Source organism: Amblyraja radiata, chromosome 31 (genome assembly GCF_010909765.2).
Source record: "Amblyraja radiata isolate CabotCenter1 chromosome 31, sAmbRad1.1.pri, whole genome shotgun sequence".
Classification (NCBI taxonomy): Eukaryota; Metazoa; Chordata; class Chondrichthyes; order Rajiformes; family Rajidae; genus Amblyraja; species Amblyraja radiata.
This window is the reverse complement of record NC_045986.1, coordinates 11,691,333-11,715,013: the sequence shown is the minus strand read 5'-3', so window position 1 is coordinate 11,715,013 and position 23,681 is coordinate 11,691,333.

Sequence of the window (23,681 nt, the reverse complement as noted above, 5' to 3'; positions counted from 1 at the left end):
CCCATCCCCGTCCCTCTCTCCCCCCCCCCCTCTCCCACCCCCTCTCTCGACCACCCCCTCTCTATCCACCCCCCCCTCTCAACCCTCTCTACCCCGCCCTCTCTCTCTCTCTCTCTCCCCCCCTCTCTCTCTCTACTCTCTCTTCTCTCTCGTCTCACACCCCCCCTTTCCTCTCTCCCTCCCTCTTTCCTTCTGTCTCCCTCCTCTCTCTTCCCACCATCTCTCCCTCCCCCACTCCCACCCCCCCCCCTACATCAGTGTTGCTTCCTCCACTCCCCCAGCCAAGTAAACAAGCACGTCAGAGCAACTCGATCATTTGGGAGCGCTATTTCTAGCTGGCACTCGAGCTCACACACACACTTTAATGCGGTCCCTTTCAATTAAAAGAAACAGTATTGCACGAGAGACCACCCGGCCCATCGTGTCCATTCTGGCTGCAAGGAAGCTTAGACTAATCCCAGACCAACAACAATCGAACAAGCAAAAAACAGACCTGCCTGCACAATACCAGAGGGCACAGCCTCACAATAAAGGGACTACCTTGCGAATGGAGATGAGGAAATTCTCAGTGTGTGGCCCACACCTAAGGATGTGCTAGCTGTAGAGAAGGTCCAGAGGAGGTGTACAAGAATGATCCTAGGGATGATTGGGTTAATGTATAAAGAGCATGTGAAGGCTCTGGGCCTGTACTCACTGGAGTTTAGGATGAGGGGGATCTCATTGAATCCTACTGGGTAATGAAAGACCTGGGTAGAGTGGATGTGGAGAAGATATTTCTGGTATTGGAAGAGTCTAGGACCAGATGGTACAGCCTCAGAATAAACAGATGTACCATTAGAATGGAGACGAGGAGGAAATTCTTCAGTCAGAGGGTGGTGAATCTGTGGAAATCATTGCTATAGACAGCTGTGGAGGCCAGTCATTGAGTATTTTTAAAGTGGAGATTGACAGGTTTGTGATTAATATGGGTGTCAAAAGTTACGGGAGAAGGCAGGAAAATGGAATTGAGAGAGAATAGATCAGCCATGATCGAATGATGGGCTGAATGGCCTAATTCTGTTCATATGTTCTCATGAACATTAGTCAAGTCCTCCCGCAGCCCCTTTGTAAACAAGATCAGAGTTTTACACCCTGGTATTTTTTTTCTCACAACTTCCCTTTTGTTGTTCTTTAACTAATTAGTTTCAATCTACGCTTCCCCTTATAGGTATTTAAATCATGTTATTTTAAGTTTTAGATTTAGAGATACAGCGCAGAAACAGGCCCTTCGGCCCATCGAGTCTGTGCCAACCAGCGATCCCCGCACACTGATAACCTGCACACTCTGGGGACAATTTACAATGACACCAAGCCAATTAACCTTCAAACCTGCACATCTTTGGTGTGTGGGAGTAAACCGGAGTTCCCAGAGAAAACCCACGCAGTCACAGGGAGAAGGTACAAACTCCATACAGACAAGCGCCCGTAGTCAGGATCGAACCCGGGACTCTGGCGCTGTAAGCAGCAACTCTATCACTGCGCCACCGTGCCATCCCTGCATGTTGGGATATAAATGGTTAAAATGTAACTGGGACTTAACGTTAAAAAAGGTTCGGATTTCTGCCTTATTCTATTGGTATAAATCAGGCGACAGGCAACTCCAACCACCTCACAGTAACAAGACACAGACCTAATGTGTTGTTGACTGCTATATTAGACACATAGAAAATAGGTGCAGGAGGAGGCCATTCGGCCCTTCGAGCCAGCACTGCCATTCATTGTGAACATGGCTGATCGTCCCCTATCAATAACCCGTGCCTGCCTTCTCCCCATATCCCTTGACTCCACTAGCCCCTAGAGCTCTATCTAACTCTCTCTTAAATCCATCCAGTGGCTTGGCCTCCACTGCCCTCTGTGGCTGGGAATTCCACAAATTCACAACTCACTGGGTGAAAAAGTTTTTTCTCACCTCAGTCTTAAATGGCCTCCCCTTTATTCTAAGACTGTGGCCCCTGGTTCTGGACTCGTCCAACATTGGGAACATTTTTCCTGCATCTAGCTTTTCCAGTCCTTTTATAATTTTATATGTTTCTATAAGATACCCCCTCATCCTTCTAAACTCCAGTGAATACAATCCTAGTCTTTTCAATCTTTCCACACAAAAAAGCCATTTTGACTCGTATTGTCAGAGACATTCCACTTGTTCTACATGTCCCTCCAGTCCTGCACAGCCGACAAGGTCAAAAAGCTCAAGGTCATTCTGTTCCCCACAAAAACAAGCCATCCCGAAACCCTCCTGGAAATCTTTCCACAATTGACCCTGGGAATCTGGGCCATGGGTCATGCTAAACCATACATGTTGCTGGGGGATTTTTTTAAATGTCAAAAAATATACTCTATCTTTATTAAAGTAAAATATACTTTATTCATCAAACATACATGCAGGAAATACTATTTATAAGTTTTGTTTAGTCAAAAATAAGGGTTGAAACAAGGATGCTAGTTTACACAAAGAGACACAAAGTTCAGGAGTAACTCAGTGGGTGAAGCAGCATCTCTGGAGACCGTGGGGAGGTGACGGTTTTGGGTGGCCATGTACAATTTATAGGTAGACAAAAGTGCTGGAGAAACTCAGCAGGTGCGGCAGCATCTATGAAGCGAAGGAAATAGGCAACGTTTCGGGCCGTGCACTCAGGAAGTTCAAGTTCAAGAGAGTTCAAGTTCAAGTGAGTTTATTGTCATGTGTCACTGATAGGACAATGAAATTTTTGCTTTGCTTCAGCACACAGAACATAGTAGGCATTGACTACAAAACAGATCAGTGTGTCCATATACCATTATATAAATATATACACACATGAATAAATAGACTGATAAAGTGCAAATAACAGATAATGGGTTATTACTGTTCAGAGTTTTGTCCGAGCCAGGTTTAATAGCCCGATGGCTGTGGGGAAGTAGCTATTCCTGAACCTGGTCGTTGCAGTCTTCAGGCTCCTGTACCTTCTACCTGAAGGTAGCAGGGAGATGAGTGTGTGGCCAGGATGGTGTGGGTCTTTGATGATACTGCCAGCCTTTTTGAGGCAGCGACTGCGATAAATCCCCTCGATGGAAGGAAGGTCAGAGCCGATGATGGACTGGGCAGTGTTTACTACTTTTTGTAGTCTTTTCCTCTCCAGGGCGCTCAAATTGCCGAACCAAGTCACGATGCAACCAGTCAGCATGCTCTCTACTGTGCACCTGTAGAAGTTAGAGAGAGTCTTCCTTGACAAACCGACTCTCCGTAATCTTCTCAGGAAGTAGAGGCGCTGATGATAATTGCATCAGTGTTCTCGGACCAGGAAAGATCTTCAGAGATGTGCACGCCCAGGAATTTGAAGTTCTTGACCCTTTTAACCATCGACCCGTTGATATAAACGGGACTGTGGGTCCCCATCCTACTCCTTCCAAAGTCCACAATCAGTTCCTTGGTTTTGCTGGTGTTGAGGGCCAGGTTATTGTGCTGGCATCATATGGACAGTTGTTCGATCTCTCTTTTATACTCTGACTCATCCCCATCAGTGATACGTCCCACTACAGTGGTGTCGTCAGCGAACTTGATGATGTAGTTCGCACTATGACCGGCTACGCAGTCATGATTATAGAGTGAGTACAGCAGGGGGCTGAGCACGCAGCCTTGAGGTGCTCCCGTGCTAATTGTTATCGAGTCTGACACATTTCCACCAATACGAACAGGCTGTGAATGTGAATGAGGAAGTCGAGGATCCAATTGCAGAGGGGTGCGCAGAGACCCAGTTCTGCGAGTTTGGTAACCAGCTTGGAGGGGATGATTGTGTTAAATGCCGAGCTGTAATCAATGAATAACAGCCTGACATATGAGTTTTTGTTGTCCAAGTGGTCCAGAGTGGAGTGGAGGGCCAGCGAGATCGCGTCCACGGTTGATCTGTTGTGGCGGTAAGCGAACTGCAGTGGGTCCAGGTTAGAGAGCAGTGGACAGAGGTAGAGAGCTTTTGCCTTGTTGAAGCCTCTGAGGTTTAAAAAAAAAAGTGATGTCTTTAATAAATAAAAGAAAGTAATTATATTAATTATATGAAAACATCAATAAAAACATTAAGCTGATGAGTTATAACGTTACAAAAGAGCATTCAGCTTCCCCATTCCCCAGTGGAGAATACGCCCTGACACTACAATAGTGCGGCCACGGTGTAGCCAGGTAGACCATCAGAACGTGGCCTTTGGAAGTGGTCTCATTCGGCAGGTGAAGCCAAATAATTGGCCCATTGTTTGAGCATTGCAGGAGGCACCAAATGGCAATGGGGAAGAGGACCATTGTCTACACCAGTGGTTCCCAACCTTTTTTAGCTCAACACCTTGGGCTCTTTAATTTTTCTGTGCCCCCCCCCCCCCCCCCCCTGACATTATTAGCGGGAAAAAAGTGGCCCCCTTCATTGAACCTGTGGCCCCCTAAATCCCCAAATTTTTCTGTGGCCCCCTGAAATTTGCCATGGCCCCAGGTTGGGAATCACTAGTCTACACCATCTCGTCCTCAGCATGTTGAAGCTGAACACAATTCACTCATTGTGCCTGAGGCCCGAACGGTTTGACATGGGCCAGATACAGAAGTGCTTTCTGACTGATCACTTCAGCGAGCCTAACAATTGAAGTAATTAAGTGTGTAAAAAGAAAACGACCTCAACAGCTGGGTATTGAAAAATGAACTATTTCAATCCCCTGGCTCACAGCCCAAGGTGTTGTGCATGTGGATTAGATCTTTTCTCGACGACCCACCTTGGTGGAGAATGGGAATGGAGAAGGAACTAAGTTGAAGCGCGGACAGAGGTAACTTTGTTTAAGAAGGAACTGCAGAGGCTGGAAAATCGAAGGTAGACAAAAATGCTGGAGAAACCCAGCGGGTGAGGCAGCATCTATGGAGCGAGGGAGATAGGCGAAGTTTCGGGTGGAGACCCTTCTTCAGAGTGATGTGTGGGTGGAGAGGCGGGAAGAAGAAAGGAAAAGGCGGAGACAGTGGGCTGAGGGAGAGCTGGGAACTCTCCCTCCCATTCCGAATCCGACCTTTCTGTCCTGGGCCTCCTCCATGGTCAGAGTGCTGGTTTACAATAGAAAAGACACAAAGCAGATCAGGCAGCATCTCTGGAGAATGAGGGCAAACGTCTACCGTTGCTTCAGATTTCCTCCAAACCATCAGCCTGAAGAAGGGTCCCGCCCCAATTGTCACCTGGCCGTGTTCTCCAGAGATGCTGCCTGACCGGCTGAGTTACTCTGGCACACCATGTTTTTTCTTGAATGTAAAGAATGCCTTGTACAGTTTTGCATATCCTGTTTACCTTTTTGGAAAGATGAAGTTTATTTTTGAAATGATAAGACGACCCAAGGGCCCTCCGGGGGGGGGGAGGGGGACTACCAAACCAGTGATGTCCCTGACATGGTGGCCAGACCATGTGGTGAGGGGTGAGATGTTACTGTGGCAGCAGCAGAGGCTCCATGGAGAAGCATCAGAGTTTACGGGCTTCCCATCCTGCACACCCAGTGGATGAAATCTGTGCACTATGAAGAGAGTAGCAGCTCAGTTCAGTTAATTGTCACGTGTACAAGGTACAGTGAAAAGCATTTGTTGCATGCTATCCAGTCAGCCGAAAGACTGCAATCGAGCCATTTACATTGTATAGATACATGATAAGGGAATGACGTTTAGTGTTGCTCTAGAAGAGATTTAAGAGTGTGGAGCGATCTTAAAATGTGATTGGGGTGGGAGATTGCAACCTTCACGTGGTCCGCCCTGTTTCGACGAATGCAATCAACCTGGTGTGGACAATCAAATAAGATCAAATAGAACAAGTTGTCTTGCAACTTTAGGCTGTGCACATCATACGCAAGAAGAAGAAGAATATGTTTCTGTGGCAAGCACGCAAGTGGTATTGTGAGCAAGGATATCATATCTGAGGAAGGATGTGCTGTGTCTGGAGAAGGTCCAGAGCAAAGATCCGCTCTAAGATCTTTGGTCCAGAGGAGGTTTACAAGAATGATCCTAGGCATGAGTGGGTTAACATATGATGAGCGTTTGACGGCACTGGGCCTGTCCTCACCTGAGTTTAGACGAATGAGGGGGGGACCTCATTGAAACGTACAGAATAGTGAAAGGCTTGGAAAGAGTGGATGTGGAGAGGATGTTTCCACTAGTGGGAGAGTCTAAGACTAGAGGGTGTAGCCTCAGAATTAAAGGATGTTCTTTTAGGAAGATGAGGAGGAATTTCTTCAGTCAGAGCGTGGTGAATCTGTGGAATTCTTTGCCACAGAAGGCTGTGGATGCCAAGTCAGTGGATATATTGAAGGCAGAGATAGATATATTCTTGATTAGTGCGTGTCAGATGTTATGGGGAGAAGGCAGGAGAATAGCGTTGGGAGGGAGAGATAGATCAGCCTTGATTGAATGGTGGAGTTAGACTTGATGGGCCGAATGGCCTAATTCTGATCCTGTCACATGATCTTATGATCTAGTCACCTGGGTTGGGCTCCATCCTGGAGAAGGGGATTAGTCAGTAAGCGGTGATCACCAAGGTAAAGTTGTCCTTTCATAAAGTTTATGGAACTATGCATTGCTTCTCCATGGGAAGAAGATGTGAAGAGAAAAGTTGATAAATAGTTGAAACTGGCACAGGCACCATTTAGAATATTGCTGAAACAAAGAATTGGCTCCATGCCTGAATTCTATCCAGTATATTACAGCCACAAGGCATTGCGGGAGACACACTGAACGATGAAAATTGCCTCTATTAATCGCGGAAAGAAATTAATCGCGAAGATTCCCAAAAGAAATAAATACTCACATTTCTATTCTGTTTTCCCCAGTAGCTTTGAGTCACTCTACAACCAATGAAGTCTGTTCAGAGCGGCACAGGGTGGCACAGAGGTAGAGTTGCTGACTTACAGCGCCAGAGACCCGGGTTCGATCCTGACTACAGGTGCTGTCAGTACAGAGTTTGTACGATCTCCCTGTGACCGGTTACCTCTCACATTCCAAAGATGTGCGGGTTTGTAGGTTAATTGGCTTCTGTAAAATTGTCTCTGTGTGTGTGGGATAGAACTTGTTTACGGCATGTACTCGGTGGGCTGAAAGACCTGTTTCCATGCTGTATCTCTAAACTAGAGGAGACATATGTGGCAGATGCAGGGATCTTGTCCAAGCAACAAAATTGCTGGAGGAACTCGATGGGTCAGGCAGCATCGGTGGAGGGAGATGGAGAGGGAGATGGATCGGCAACAAAGGGTCAGACTGAAGAAGAATCCCAAAACGTTGTATGTCCAGTCCCTCCATAGAAGCTGCCTGACCCGTTGAGTTTGTTTGGCGATGTAGTCTTCAGACTTCAGAAACAGGCTCTTTGGCCCACCGAGTCCGTGCTGACCAGCCATCGTCCAAAAACACGTTCTATCCTACACTTTCACAGAAGCCAATTAACCTACAAACCTGTAAGTCATTGGAATATGGGTTTCCACATTTGACCATCGTGTGAATGTCCAGGCAGCCTTAAGCTGTGGTTTGAAGTTTTGGGAGTTCTGGCTGTTGGAGGTTTAATCTATCACATATGAGGTGACACTTTTTTTACACGGCAAGTTTATTTACAAGAACAAAATGACAACTAAAACACTACTCTAAGGCGACAATAATAAAAAAAATAGTTTAATTTAAGTTAGTTTTAGCTTTAAAGATACAGCGTAGGACACAGGTCCTTCGGCGCACGGAGTCCGCGCCGACCAGCGATCACCCCGCACACTAGTTCTAGTCTGACACACGAGGGATAATTTTTACAGAGGCCAATTAATCTACAAACCTGCACGTCTTTGGAGTGTGGGAGGAAACCCGAGTACCCGGAGAAAACCCACGCAGGTCACGGGGGGAAGGTACAAACGCTGTAGAGACAGCACCCATAGTCAGGATCGAACCTGGGTCTCTGGCGCCGTGAGGCAGCAACTCTACCGCTGCGCCACCGTGCCAGTGGAGGAAATGTAACTGATGTAGGAAACGTGGCTGATAATGCCTGCACATCAAACGCCAGGCATCAGTGTTCACCATTGGTCACCGTTGTTCTGGGGAAGCCCTGCTACCATCTTACATCAAATGCCCCAGAAGACCAGGACAGAGTGATGGAACTAATACTGTAGCTTGAATTCGAACCAATGGATTAAAAGGCGGTTCTAATCCCACTCCCCCCCCCCCCCCACAACCACCTCTGTTTTTATAAAGTAGGTTGTTCCCTATTGAAAGATCAGCCATATAACTTTGAATGTAGATACAAAAAGCTGGAGCAACTCAGCGGGACAGGCAGCATCTCTGGAGGAAAGGAACAGGTGACGTTTCGGGTCGAGACCCTTCGACAGACCGAGTGTCAGGAGGAGAAGGAAACGAGAGATAGAAACATAGAAACATAGAAAATAGGTGCAGGAGTAGGCCATTCGGCCCTTCGAGCCTGCACCGCCATTCAATATGATCATGGCTGATCATCCAATTCAGTATCCTGTACCTGCCTTCTCTCCATACCCCCTGATCCCTTTAGCCACAAGGGCCACATCTAACTCCCTCTTAAATATAGCCAATGAACTGGCCTCCACTACCTTGATATGAAACGCCAGGCATCAGATATGAAAAGGTACGTTGAACAAATGAACGAAAGGTATGCAAAGGGACAAATCAGGGCCAGCAATGATGGAAAAGCACATGGGCGTGGTATCGAGCCTGGGTTAAAACGTGGTCGTAGAGCTGGAGGAATCCCAGTGTCGGGCTGGCAGGAATGTGGTCTTGGCCTGCAGGGGGTAGTGTCGAACTGTTGTGGTGGTTCTAATTGAACTTGGTGCATTGCAGACCAGGTGAGAAAAATGCTGAACCCTCCATTGCTAATGGAATGCAGATGCAAATAGACGTGGCTTACTTTGCCTGCAGTGGCTTGGTCGTGTGGAGGTTTTGGCCTTTCACTGGAGAGAGAGAGCAACATAGGCTTGCTAGAGATTACAGAGGGGGTGGGGAGATGGGGATAATTAGTCACAGGCTCATATAGAGCTGGAGAAGCTGAAGAGAAGATGTACGAGGATGTTGCCAGGACCTGAGCACGTGAGCCATAGGGAGAGGTTGAGCAGGTTGAGCACTTTGCTCCTTGGCGTGCAGGAGGACGAGGGATGAACATATGGTGCTGTACTAGATCATGAAAGGAATAGACAGGGTACATTCAGAGTATTTTACCCAGAGTAGGGGAATCATGTACCTGAAGACAGGTTTAAGGTGAAGGGGGAAAGATTTCATTGGAACCTGAAGGGCAACTTGTTTACACAAAGGGTGGTGGTGGAATGGAACGAGTTGCCAAGACCATCATTTATCTGTTCGCACATAACCCATCGGCCTCCATGTACCTATCCCAAAGTCTTTTAAGTGCCACGAATGTATCTGCTTCAACCACCACCGCTGGCGGCATATTCCAGGGACAAGTCACCCTCTGTGTAAAAAATAAACTCGCCCCACGCACTTTCTTTCATCTTTGCCCCATCTCCCCTTAAAGCTACGCCATCCAGTATTTGATTTTTCCATCCTGGGAAAAAGTTTCTCACTGTCTGCACTATCTATTCCTCCCATCATTGTATATACTTCTATCCCTGCATACTTCTATGCCTGATATACCCTGCAACCTCCAGGATTCCAGAGAAAATAATCCAAGTCTGTCCCTGTGTGCAGTTTTGGTCCCCTAATTTGAGGAAGGACATTCTTGCTATTGAGGGAGTGCAGCGTAGGTTTACAAGGTTAATTCCCGGGATGGCGGGACTGTCATATGCTGAGAGAATGGAGCAGCTGGGCTTGTACACTCTGGAGTTTAGAAGGATGAGAGAGGATCTCCTTGAAACATATAAGATTGTTAAGGGTTTGGACACGCTAGAGGCAGGAAACATGTTCCCGATGTTGGGGGAGTCCAGAACAAGAGGCCACAGTTTAAAAATAAGGAGTAAGCCATTTAGAACGGAGACAAGGAAACACTTTTTCTCACAGAGAGTTGTGAGTCTGTGGAATTCTCTGCCTCGGAGGGCGATGGAGGCAGGTTCTCTGGATGCTTTCAAGTTTGTGGAGTTTGCACGATCGCCCTGTGACCTTGTGGGTTTCCTCCGGATGCTCCGGTTTCCTCCCACATCCCAAAGACGTGCGGATTTGCAGGTTAATTGGCCTCTGTAAATCGTCCTTGGTGTGTGGGGAATGGGTGGGACTGGGGGATAACATAGAACTAGTGTGAACGTGAGATTGATGGTTGGCATGGACCCGGTGGGCCGAAGGGCCTGTTCCCCTTGCTGCATCTCTAGGCTAAAACAAAGTCTTCATCCACTATTTTCATTCAAATTACTAAACACTAATCTTTGCCAACAAAATGGCTTCGTTTATTTTTTTTAAAAGCAGGCGTTGTAGTTTTTAATGTAAAATTAAATATCTGACATTACATCACTCCAATGAAGCATATCATTGTTTTCAATGAGTCAGTCCTTGTGTGTAGAATGCTGTGTGAGGATTCTGCGGATATCTTACCATTTGGAAGCGAAACTGTTTTATGTTCAGCAGCACTAACTTATTTTAACTTTCGTCCACGCAACTACTTTAAACTTGTTCCAACTTCTGCTTTAACAGCCAGACTGACTAGGCTTGGTTTCAAATGATTCAGCTATAGGTTATTCTCCAGGACTCTGGCATTGAGCAAGGAAGCTGCAACTTTTCCCAACAGATTCCATGGCAGCACAAGCTGAAGCGAAAGTCCTGCATTTATATAGCACCTTTCACACCCCCTGCCCATCGTCAACTGTTTCACGACCAAAGAAGTAACTCTCTTTTGGAGAGTGAGCGCTCATAAGTTATTAAGCGAGCGGAGCAGAGTTAGGCCATTCGGCCCATCAAGTCTATTCTGCCATTCTATCATGGCTGATCTATCTTTCCTTCTCAACCCCATTTTCCTGCCTTCTCCCCTTAACCCCTGACACCAATACTAATCAAGAATCTGTCAATCTCGGCCTTAAAAATATCCATTGACTTGGCCTCCACAGCCGTCTGTGGCAATGAATTCCACAGATTCACCACCCTCTAACTAAAGAAATTCCTCATCTCCTTTCTAAAGGTACGTAATTTTATTCTGAGGCTATGGCCTCTGGTTCTAGACTCCTCTCCACATCCACTCTATCCCGGCCTTTCACTATTCGGTGAGTTTCGACGAGGTGCTCCTGTTATCATTCTGATTCTATGTAGAAACAAGGAACTGCAGATGCTGGTATACACAAAATGACACAAAGTGCTGGAGCAACTCGTAGTCTGAAGAAGGAGCCCGACTAGAAACGTCACTCATCCATGTTCCTCAGAGATGTTGTCTGACCCGCTGAGTTACTCCAGCACCTTGTGTTCTCACAGCGCAGCTTGGTGGGTTAATGTAGCTCTCCACTGCGAAAGCACTTGGATACTGAGTGGATTTGTTGAAGCCGGCTCTGCGAACCAGCTTCCTACTTACTGGAGCAACTTCCCAGGAGAATCAGAAATGTCTTGGGAAGATTGATTGATTTCAGAGTAAGTGCTGCAAAGAATTGGAACCGTGATTGGGTGACGGTATTGGCGACATTAATAAATTGTACTTCCCATGGACTTGCTGATGACAAACCGGGTCAGTTCCGTTACTCAGAACCTGAAGAAGCCGAGTGGCTCAGCGGGTCAGGCAACATCTCTGGGGAACGTGGATGGGGGACGTATCGGATCGGGACCCTTCTTCAGACTCACTGTACGACTCACTCCAGCACTTTTTGTGTCCTTTTGTGTAAACTGGCATCTGCAGTTCCTGGTTTCTACATAGAATCAGAATGAGAACAGCGTGGGTGGGGGGGGGGGGGGGGAACGAGAGGCAGATATATCTCCACTTTTTTTTTTTTCCTTCTCCTCTCTTACATCTTTATTCACTCTTTGGCCACTACTTTGGTAGTCTAGGCTAGGGGTCCTATCTTTGCACCTTTCACTTCTTCTCTTTCTTGATCTTTCTCTTTTCTTTTCCCTTATTTTCAAGTTAAAAGGTTAAAATTGAAGCTGTACAATAACTGTATAATTTTATATGCCGATTGTTTTATTCTTGTACAATTGCTTCTAATAAAAATAATAATTAAAAAAAAAGAACGATAACAGCGTGGAAACAGGCCCTTCGGCCCAACTCCCTCTCCCCTGACGCTCAGTCTGAAGAGAGGTCTCGACCCAGAAATGTCACCCATCCCTTCTATCCAGAGACGCTGCCTATTGCCCGAGTTACTCCAGCATTTTGTGTCAATCTTCAGTTCTGTTGGGCAGCTGCAAGATTTAATCTTTTCAATATAACGACTGGCAGCTGCACAACAGCTCGATTGAATCGACCGACCGACCGACCAGTGCAGAATAATCAGACTAATTTGCATAACCTGCAATCCAGAATGAGAAAATTTATTAAAAAAGCATCAATCATTCTGATTTACTTGGGCAACTCAATCTTGGTGCAGGATACTTAATGCAATGGTTTACAAATACATACAGATGTATCATCAATACTTCATGATCCATAAAACGGAATGCTTTCAATATATAAAGATTAATTCCAAATAATTTTGTCAAACATCAGCTACTGGCATTAATTGAAATCTGGCTGTAAAGCATGTGTGTTAAAATGTTGAGTTTAGAATAGTTATACAGCACAGAAACAGGCCCTTTGGCCCAATACGTCTATGCTAACCTAGTTGCTCCATCTAAGCTAGTCCCATTTACCCGTGTTTGGCCGATATCCCTCTAAACCTTAGAAACAAAGAACTGCAGATGTTGGCTAATACAAGAAAGGACGCTGAGCGCTGCAGTAACCCAGCAGGTCAGGCAGCATCTCTGAAGGGCCCCGACCTGACACATCTCCTCTCCATGTTCTCCAGAGATGCTGCCCGACCCGCTGAGTTACCCTGTGTGAGGGACCCTAAGGGTTGTCGGTGGCCATGTGCGGCAACATGCCTGGTTCACCCCTGAGGGAAGATAAGACTGAGAAGTTTTGAAAGTGGCGACTATTTGTGCACTGCCGAGGTGATGTCTGCTATCTGATTGTACAGCGTTGTATGCAAAAATAAAGAATCTTCACTGTACCAAGGTACATGTGACAATAAAGTATCATTGAATTGAATCCTGTGGGTGAGTGGGCTATGGGAGAGTGGTGGAATACTGCGTTGGGGGAACGGCTTACGTTGAGGGACCTGGCCTCCCGTGTGACAGGGACCCACTTGGTCTATTCCCTCGAAACCTTTACTACTCACGTTACCTGAAAATGAATCTGTTTTGAATTTATATCAATTTCTGGATGTTGATGACTATCCATAATAATTTGGATTTCATCTTTGGTAGACAAAAGTGCTAGAGAAACTCAGCGGGTGCAGCAGCATCTATGGAGTGAAGGAAATAGGCAACGTTTCGGGCCGAAACGTTGCCTATTTCCTTCGCTCCATAGATGCTGCTGCACCTGCTGAGTTTCTCCAGCACTTTTGTCTACCTTCGATTTTCCAGCATCTGCAGTTCCTTCTTAAACACTGGATTTCATCTTTGTTTCTTAATCATTCGGTGCTAGCATGTTCTCCCCTGCAAGGTCACATTTATTGCCCATTGTGAGTTGCTGTTGAATGCCGTGGCTTGCTTAGAGAGGGCTATTTTAGAAAGCAGTTAAGCACCGACGTTCTTGTCCTGGTCAGATACCGGGGATCCGTAAAGACATTTTCACCCCAATCTCAGTTTCTCTCGTTGCCAAGTCGCCCCTCCTTCCTCACACCCATTCATTCCCCTCAGCCCAACAGAACCGTCCTGTTCCACCGTTATATACTTTTGGAAAGTTTTTGTCAAATCACCGCAGAACATGGAAAAGTACAGCACAGGAACAGGCCCTTCGGCCCACAATGTCTGTACCGACCCTGATGACAAACTAATCTCCTTTGCCTGCACATGTAAAAAACCTCTCAAAGAGCACTATCACCACCAACAGTGCGTTCTAGACACTCACCACCCTCCGTGTGAAAAAAACTTGCCCTCTCAGCTTATTACTCAACCGTAAAAACACAAATTATTGCCAGTGGCTGGTGAGTTCTCAACCAGCAGGTTAGTTACACCAACTAACCATTGAAAACACCTTCCAGCTTGGCCAGTGTACCTCAGTTAGAATTGGTGAATGTAATGCAACAGTATCCATGGACTTGCCGGTCTGCAGTTCCCTTGCATCTGAAGCAGAAGATAACAATTATATGTTCATACAACATAGAAAAACCCCCACAAAATGTGTAGGAAGGAACTGCAGATAGTCACACGGGAGATAGTCACAAAATGCTGGAGTAACTCAGCAGAACAGGCAGCATCTCTGGAGGAAAGGAATAGGTGATGTTTCGGGTCGAGACCTTTCCTCAGACTGAGAGTCGGGGGGGTGGGGGGGATACTAAAGGCATGTAAAGGTTCAGAACAAATCAGAGCCGGCACCAATGACCAAGGAATGGTGGAGCCCACAATGGTCCATTGTTGGCTGTGGAAGAGGTGATAACGAAGGGATATATGGATGCGAACAGTGGAACTAGCAGGACAGTGAAAGAGCCCACTTTGCCCCACACAACCTGCACTGCCATCCTGACCAACATCCTCCCCCCACTGTGACCACTTCACCCCAATCCCCGTCAACTCCTCCGCCACTCCCAATTTACAACCGCCTATTCACCTCCCAACCCACCCGCATTTGAGACGTTAGAGTAATCCGGAGCACCCGGCCACAGGGAGAGCGTGCAAACTCCACGCAGACAGCGCCGGAGCTCGGGATCAAACCTGGGTCGTTGGAGCCTTGAGACGGCAGTGCCGCTGGGCTGCTCCTCAGTCCCACTGCAACCACCATCATGTCAACTCCAGGCTGCCTTCAGCTGTGGAATGAGGTGTTCAGAGAGTTCTGACTGTTGGAGGTGTCATCTATCACGTGTGAGATGACACTTTATTTTACGGCAAGTTTATTTACAAGTACAAAATGACAACTAAAACACTATTCCAAGGAGACATTAATCCAACAAAAAGTTTTGTTTTTATTTAGTTTTAGCAATATAGCGTGATAACAGGCCCTTTGAGGAAGTCCAGAACAAGGGGTCACAGTTTAAGGATAAGGGGGAAGTCTTTTAGGACCGAGATGAGAAAATAATTTTTTACACAGAGAGTGGTGAATCTGTGGAATTCTCTGCCACAGAAGGTAGTTGAGGCCAGTTCATTGGCTATATTTAAGAGTGAGTTAGATGTGGACCTTGTGGCTAAAGGGATCAGGGGTATGGAGAGAAGGCAGGTATGGGAAACTGAGTTGGATGATCAGCCATAATGATATTGAATGGCGGTGCAGGCTTGAATGGCCTACTCCTGCACCTATTTTCTGTTTCAATGTTTAGCCCACCGAGTCCGCACCGACCAGAGATTACAGTACACCAGTTCTAGTCCTACACACTAGGGACAATTTACAATGTTTACCGAAGCCAAGTGACCTACAAACCTGCATGGGTTTGGAAAATGGGAGGAAACCGGAGCACCCAGAGGAGAAAACCCAGAGGACATACAGCACCTGTAGTCAGGATCGAACCCAGATCTCTGGTGCTGTAAGGCAGCAACTGCACTACTGTGTCGCCTCCAATTTAGTTTAGTTTATTTTTGCCATGTGTTGTGAGGTGCAATGTAAAGCTCTTTGCCAGGTGTCTTAGCCACAAAGAGTGCTTTAGGCAGCTGTCAAAGAATTTTGATGTGGCCCTTGATGAGTTAGATGTGGCGCTTGTGGCTAAAGGGATCAGGGGGTATGGAGAGAAGGCAGGTACAGGATACTGTGTTGGATGATCAGCCATGATCATATTGAATGGCGGTGCAGGCTCGAAGGGCCGAATGGCCTACTCCTGCACCTATTTTCTATGTTTCTATGAAGCTTGCCCAGAGTTGTCCAACCCCCATCCCGAGGGACAGAGACACTGAACTCCCTCTCAGCGTTTACACAAGTTCAAGCTGACCCCGCGAAGGGACATAAATCGTGTGACTATCTAAAGGCACTCCCATGCAGAATAGCTCTCCCACGTGAGTGGCCACGAGCAATGGAATCAAGCTGGGCGGCATGGTGACACAGCGGTGGAGCTGCTGCCCTGTAGTGCCAGATACCCGGGTTCGATCCTGGCCTCGTGTGCTGTCTGTTTGGAGTTTGCACGTCCTCCCTCCTGGGACTGCGTGGGGTCTCTCCGGTGGCTGCAGCACTTCGAGTCTATCTTTGGTATAAACCAGCCTCTCACATTCCAAAAACGTGCGGGTTTGTAGGTTAATTGGATTTTGTAAATTACATCGAAAATGGGTGCAGGAGGAGGCCATTCGACCCTTCGAGCCGGCACCACTAGATTGCCCCTAGTGTGTAGGATATAACAGTACGGGTGATCAATGGTCGGTGCGGACTTGGTGGTCTGTTTCCACGCTGCATCTTTTAAAACTAAAAGAGTCTGCCAGCCAAAAATACTGGGTGAACACACCTTATATCTGTGAGACGTTCCACATCAACTATTTCAGTTTGCCTACGCCAGCAGACAGCAAGGCATCCTGTAAATTCATCAGTAAATGTTGAAGTTATTTCTGGACCACTACTTAAAATTCAATCCCATTCAATATGTTAAAAGTTTGAATCATCAGTAACTTGGCCGTGGCAATGGTTGCAGCTCATTAAAGTTTAATGAGCATTGCAAAATAAAATTGAAGCATAAGGAGTTTGTTACTAATTATGAAGATGGACGCAATGTGCTGGAGTAACTAACTCCGTGGGTCAGGCAGCGTCTCTGGAGACAAAGGATGGGTGATATTTCAGGTTGGGACCCTACTTCAGACCTGACCCGAACCAAAACGTCACTCATCCTTTTTCTCCACAAATGCTGCTGAGTCACAAATCCAGCGCTTTGTGTCGATCTTAGGTATAAACCAGCATCTGCAGTTCCTTTCTACACATTGTGACTAATCACGCTGAATTAAGAGCAGATGCATAATTGGTCATTTCGATACATTCAGGGTCTATAATTGCTGATAGGATTTTTTTTCCAAACGTCAACCTTTTTCTAAATGCCATTTCAATTGTGTGACAAGAATCAGGTGCTGAACAAAACGTCACAGATCAGAGGGCATCGCTATAAGGTGAGAGGGATAGGTTTAAAGGCATGTGATTGTGTGGCACTAGTGGAAAACCTGGGGTGGTGGTGGAGGTGGAGGCAGCCCACATAATCCAGCACCATTCTCTCTTCTCCCTCTCTCACCAGGCAGAAGATACAGAACCCTGAAAGCAGATTCAAGAATAGCTTCTCCCTGACTCATACTCGCAGCATGGCTGTCACGAGGTCGTAGGTAGGTCGTGGCAGGCCGTGATGCTAGTCGTAGGTACTCGTGGCATCAAGTAGGTCGGGGCGTTTTTCTAGCCTGATGAAAAATGTCCATGAGTAAAAAAGGTTGTGAATTAGGTCGTGAAAGTGGGACAGGCCATTAACGCTCTAAACACTATATTTTACACTCTGGTATTTTGTTATTTGCAGTTCCTGTTGAACTTGTGTGTAGCTCGATTGTACTGGTGTATAGAATGATTAGATGGCACGCCAGCAAATAAAGTTTTACACTGTACCCCGGCACACTTGACAATAGTTAACCAGAATTTCCCTGACTACACCCATCTCTCACAAGTTCATGAACTCCACCCTAATTCTCTTACGATCCACTTATACCAGGGACAATATCCAGTGACCAGCTAATCTACCGACTGGTGAGTGTTTAGGACGTGGGAGGAAGCTGGATCACCCGAGAGAAACCCATGTGGTCACAGGGGGGGAAAGCATGCATACTCCACAAGGCCAGCACTTTGAGTTGGCAGAGGTTTGCAACATTATGTCTGGGTTAGATGCAGGGAAGATGCTTCGAGGACCAGGAGCCAGAGATTTAAAATTCTCAGCAAAAGATGCAGGAAGAACAAGACCATAAACATCTCTACTCAGTAATTACGACAGGTCTAGTTTGGAGATACAGTGTGGGAAATGGCCCTTCGGCCCATCAAGTCCATGCCGACCAACGATCATCCGTACACTAGTTCTATCCCACTCACTAGGGACACTTCACAGAAGCTAATTAACCTACGAACCTGTACGTCTTTGGAATGTGGACGGGAACCAGAGCACCCTGAGAGAACGTACAAACTCCGTACAGACAGCACAGTCAGGACCGAACCCGGGTCTCTGGCACTGTAAGGCAGCAACTCTACTGCTGCACCACCGTGCCGCCCAAAGTTAAGAGCCTTGCAGGATAGAGCAGTCATAGGCTGTTCAGCACCCTCTCTCCTCCCACCCCCTATCCTCCACTCAACCTAATTTTCCTGCCCTATCCTCTTCGACACGTGGAAATCTTCCCACCTCAGCTTTAAACACTTCCACAACCCTCAGCGGTAGAAAACTCCAAAGTTTCCCTAAATTTTAGTTTGGAGATACAAAATGGAATCAGGCTCTTCGGCCTACTGAGTCCACACCGACCATCCATCACCCGTTCACACAGCTCTATGTTATCCCACTTTCTCATCCACTCCCTACAACCAAGGAGCAATTTTTAATAGCCAATTAACCTATAAAAACCCGCACATCTTTGGGAGGAAATCGGCGCACCTGGTGGAAACCCACATGATCGCAGGGAGTACGTGCAAACTCCACACAGACAGCACCCGTACTCAGGATCGAACACAGGTCTCTGGCGCTGTGAGGCAGCAACTCAACCCAGCTATGCCACTCTGCCAGCCGTAGTAAGTAAACTGGAGGAAGACATCTTTACTGTCAGACTCAAATCCTCAGAGCAATTGGGTTAAGATTTGAGAGAAGATAATTTGCAGAACGGCTGCTGTTAAGAGTGGGGGATGGTGGCAGTGGGGTTGCTCCTCCAGGCTCCAGTAGAGAAACAATGGGCCGTGATAGCCCATTGTGATAGCAATTTTAATGATCAATACTAATCATCCTGCTTTGGCTTGTAATACTTTATATAAAGCATTGTTACGTACATGATACAGGGAGAGATAACAGGCAATAGCATTTACAGGAATCTACTGTGTCAGGTGAAACTGCAGATGCTGGTCAAACCCAAGACAGACATATCGTCCATTCATTTGTCTGAAGTACTGTCTATATCTTTCGTTACCCTTTCCCTCGACTTCAGTCTGAATAAGGGTCTCGACCCGAAACGTCGCCTATTCCTTCTCTCCAGAGATGCTGCCTGTCCCGATGAGTTACTCCAGCTTTTTGTGTCTATCTGCAGGAATCTACAGCCACAGAGCCATCAGCAATGTGAAGATACAGAAGTCATTGAACGCTACAACTGGTCATATGGCAGGCTCCCTCTCCTTTAACCTCAAGTGCACACACTTACAAGTGCCGGCACAGTCTTGGTTTCTGCTGACTAGGGGCTGAATTTGCAACTTAAACTTCTGGCTAAATGTTTTACATTCCAAATTCCAATGAGTATTTCTCCATGGCTTTATTGTGTACCGGGGATAATAGAAATGCTTGGAATGTTAAACGTTAGTCTCTTTATGTCCCACGTCGTGTTTTAAACTTTTAGCAGTTTTCATGTGAACGACTCCCCTTGTTCTTGTGTTGTTTTAACATTCGATGGAAGCAATGTTACAGTATGTACCAGGCTCAAACTATAACATTAGGTGCTGGAGTAAATCAGCGAGTCGGGCAAAATCTCTGGAGAGTATGGATAGGTAACGTTTCTTGTGTGTTCTTCGGAGTGTGAGCATGGAAACAGGCCCTTCGGCCCACTGAGTCCATCAATCACTTGTTCACGGTAGTTCTGTGTTATCCCACATTCCCATCAACTGTCTCCCGGCCATTCAGGACATTTTCCACCGGTGGTGCTTGCGGAAGGCACACAGCATCAAGGACCACAGCCACACAGCACGCAGACTGTTCTCCTGGTTACCATGAGGCAGACAATACAGTAACATGGCTGCACGTACCACCAGACTTAAGAACAGTTTTTAACGATCAGGCTTCTGAACTCATAAACACATCATTATATGTTGATTATTTTATTTATTATTTATTACTTTTACCTACCAATGTCACTTTTATCTTATCTTATTTTTATCCTTGTAATATCATTGCTGAGGTGACCCGTTGTCTTGTCAAACACATTTCATTGTACCGTTGACCCTGTGTTAACAAATAAAACAGAACTGAACACTCCCTGCACACTAGGGGTCAGTTTACAGAGGCCAATTGCTCACAAGCTTTCAGAGTCTGAAGAAGGGTCCCGACCTGAAACATTATGAATCTATGTTCTCCAGAGATGCTGCCTGACCCGCTGAGCTACTCCAGCACTTTGTGTCTTTTCTAAACCAGCATCTGCAGTTCCATGTTTCTGCTCTTAACAATGACATGAGCTTGCTTTTAAACTTCAACGCTGGTGTTCAATCCATTTTGTCCAATGATGGCAGCTAGTTGTGCATTGTCTCCAAAATGCATTGTTGCCACTTGCCCCGGCTGTTCCAACAGAATCTCCCAAAGCTGCAAATTCAACGCAGAGATCAAACGAGTCAAGTGCATGGATGCACCACCGCCTGTAGATTCACATTAAAGTTCAACACCATCCCAACATGGAATTATATCCGTGTAGGAAGGAACTGCAGATGCTGGTTTACACAAAAAGCTGGAGTAATTCAGCGGGTTAGGCAACATCTCTAGAGGAAAGGAATAGGTGACGTTCTGGGACGTGACCCTTCTTTACAGTGAGTCGGAGGGGGAGGGAATATAGAAGGTACATATGACAAATGAATGAAAGATATCCAAAAACTAACGATGATCAAGGAAACGTGGAGCCAACAATGGTTCATTGTTGGCGGTGGGCTAGGCGATGACGAGTTATACAAACAGTGAAACTCAAAAGGACAGTGAAACTAGTACGACGCCTATGGTGGGGGAGGGACGGAGAGAGAGGGGATGCAAGGGTTACTTGAAGTTGGCCGGGTTGCCTTGCTGTATGTCTCACTGGCAAACGGACTAGTGGGTCCCAGGAGATTAATTTTGAACTTCCCATTCACTTTCAACTGCACCACGGCATCAGCCATCTATATATCTGTAAATTCCTGCAGTACTTGGCATCATCTCCTTTGATATCAGCTTCTTGTTCTTTCCCATGCTTTGACATCCAGTTCATTTGATAATTTTGGTTACAATTGGTTGTTTTCTCTCGACAATGTCCGATAGTAAATCGTCAGATATACTTTGTGGCTAAATAATTCAGAGTCTTCTGAGACCCGAACATTTGATGCCCTTCTTAACCATGAACCTATTAATTTCTGCCTTGAATATTCCCACTGACTTGGCCTCCACAGCCGTCTGTGGCAATGAATAGATCCACCACCCTCTGGCTGAGGAAATTCCTCCATTTCCATTTTGAAGGTACGTCCTCGTATTCTGAGGCTGTGCCCTCTGGTTCTACTCTTCCAATACTGGAAACATCTGTTCCACGTCCACTCTACCCCAGCCTTTCATTATCTGGTAGGATTCAATGAGAACCCACTCATCCTTCTAAACTCCAGCGAGTACAGGCCCAGAGCCTTCAAACGCTCCTTATATGTTAACCCAAACATCCACAGGATCTTTCTTGTAAACCTCCTCTGGACCCTCTCCAACGCCAGCACGTCCTTCCTCCGATGTGGGACCAAAAACTCTCATGATACTCCACAATACGGCCTCACTAGTGCCTGATAAAGCCTTAGCATTGCTTTTATATTCTGGTGCCATCGAAATGAATGCCAGGCCAAAATGTCCAAAAGTAGACACATCTTAGAGTCAGAGTGATACAGTGTGGAAACAGGCCCTTCGGCCCAACTTGCCCACACCACCAACAATGTCCCAGCTACTCTAATAGTCCCACTTGCCTGCGCTTGGTCCATATCCCTCCAAACCTGTCCTATCCATGTACCTGTCTAACTGCTTCTTAATCTTAAACAATGGGATAGTCCCAGCCTCAACTACCTCATCCGGCAGCTTGTTCCATAAATCCACCACCCATTGTGTGAAATAGTTACCCCTCAGATTCTTATTAAATATTTTCCCCTTCACCTTGAACCTATGTCCTCTGGTCCTCGATTCCCCAACTCTGGGCAAGAGACTCTGTGCATCTACCCAATCTATTGCTCCCATGATTTTGCAACACTTCTATAAGATATCCTCTCATCCTCCTGCGCCCCATGGAATAGAGACCAGCCTACTCAACCTCTCCCTATAGCTCCGACCCTTTAGTCCTGGCAACATCCTCGTAAATCTTCTCTGAACCCTATCAAGCTTGACAATACCTTTCCGACAATATGGGCCCAGAACTGAACACAATATTCCAAATGCGATCTCACCAACATCTTGTATAACTGCAACATGACCTCCCAACTTCTATACTCAATACTCTGAATCTTGAAGGCCAATGTGCCAAAAGCCTTTTTGACCACCTTATCTACCTGCGACTCGACCTTCAAGGAACCTTGCACCTGCACTCCTAGATCCCTCTGCTCTACAACACTCCCCAGAGTCCCACCATTCACTGTGTAGGTCCTGCCCTTGTTAGACATCCCAAAATGCAACACCTCACACTTCTCTGTATTAAATTCCATCAACCATTCCTCAGCCCACCTGGCCAATGGATCCAGATCTTGCTGCAATCTTTCACAAACATCTTCACTGTCTGCAAAACCGCCCACTTATGTATCATCAGCAAACTTGCTAATCTTGCCCTGTATGTTCTCACCCAAATCATTGATGTAGATGATAAACAGTAACGGGCCCAGCACCGAACCCTGTGGCACACCACTAGTCACAGGCCTCCAGTCCGAGAAGCAACCTTCCACCATCACCCTCTGCTTCTTTCCATGGAGCCAATTTGCTATCCAGCCAGGTATCTCTCCTTGGATCCCATGCGATCTAACCTTCCAGAGCAGCCCACCATGCGGAACCTTGTCAAATGCCTTACTGATGTCCATGTACACAACATCTACAGCTCTACCCTCATCGATCCTTTTGGTCACTTCAAACAAAGCAATCATATTTGTGACACACGACCTCCCACATACAAAACCATGCTGACTATCCCTAATCAGCCTTTGCCCATCCAAATGCCTGTATAACCTATCCCTCAGAATACTCTCCAGTAACTTTCCAACTACAGATGTTAAGTTCATCGGACTATAGTTTCCAGCATTTTCCCTGCAGCCTTTCTTGAAAAGAGGCAGAACATTTGCCACCCTCTAGTCTTCCGGCACCTCTCCTGTATTTAAGGACGACTCGTAGATTTCAACCAGGGCTCCCGCAATTCCCTCTCTGGTTTCCTTGTCCTTGGATATCTTGACATTGCCATCTGTCGGATTTGATGCCCCACAAACTAATTCCATGACATAATATCAAAGCAACTCTCTGTACATGAGGTGCCCTAACGGTGATAAGGAGCAGAGTAAATGGCATTTTCTCACAACATACGGATTCAAGCGATGTTTCTATTCAATAGCTATTACCGATAATGGATGTCCATCTTACTCAGAATACTCAAGACATTTCATATAGACCAGCTCCATCTACCATGTGTTCCTCTGTGTTCCTTCCTT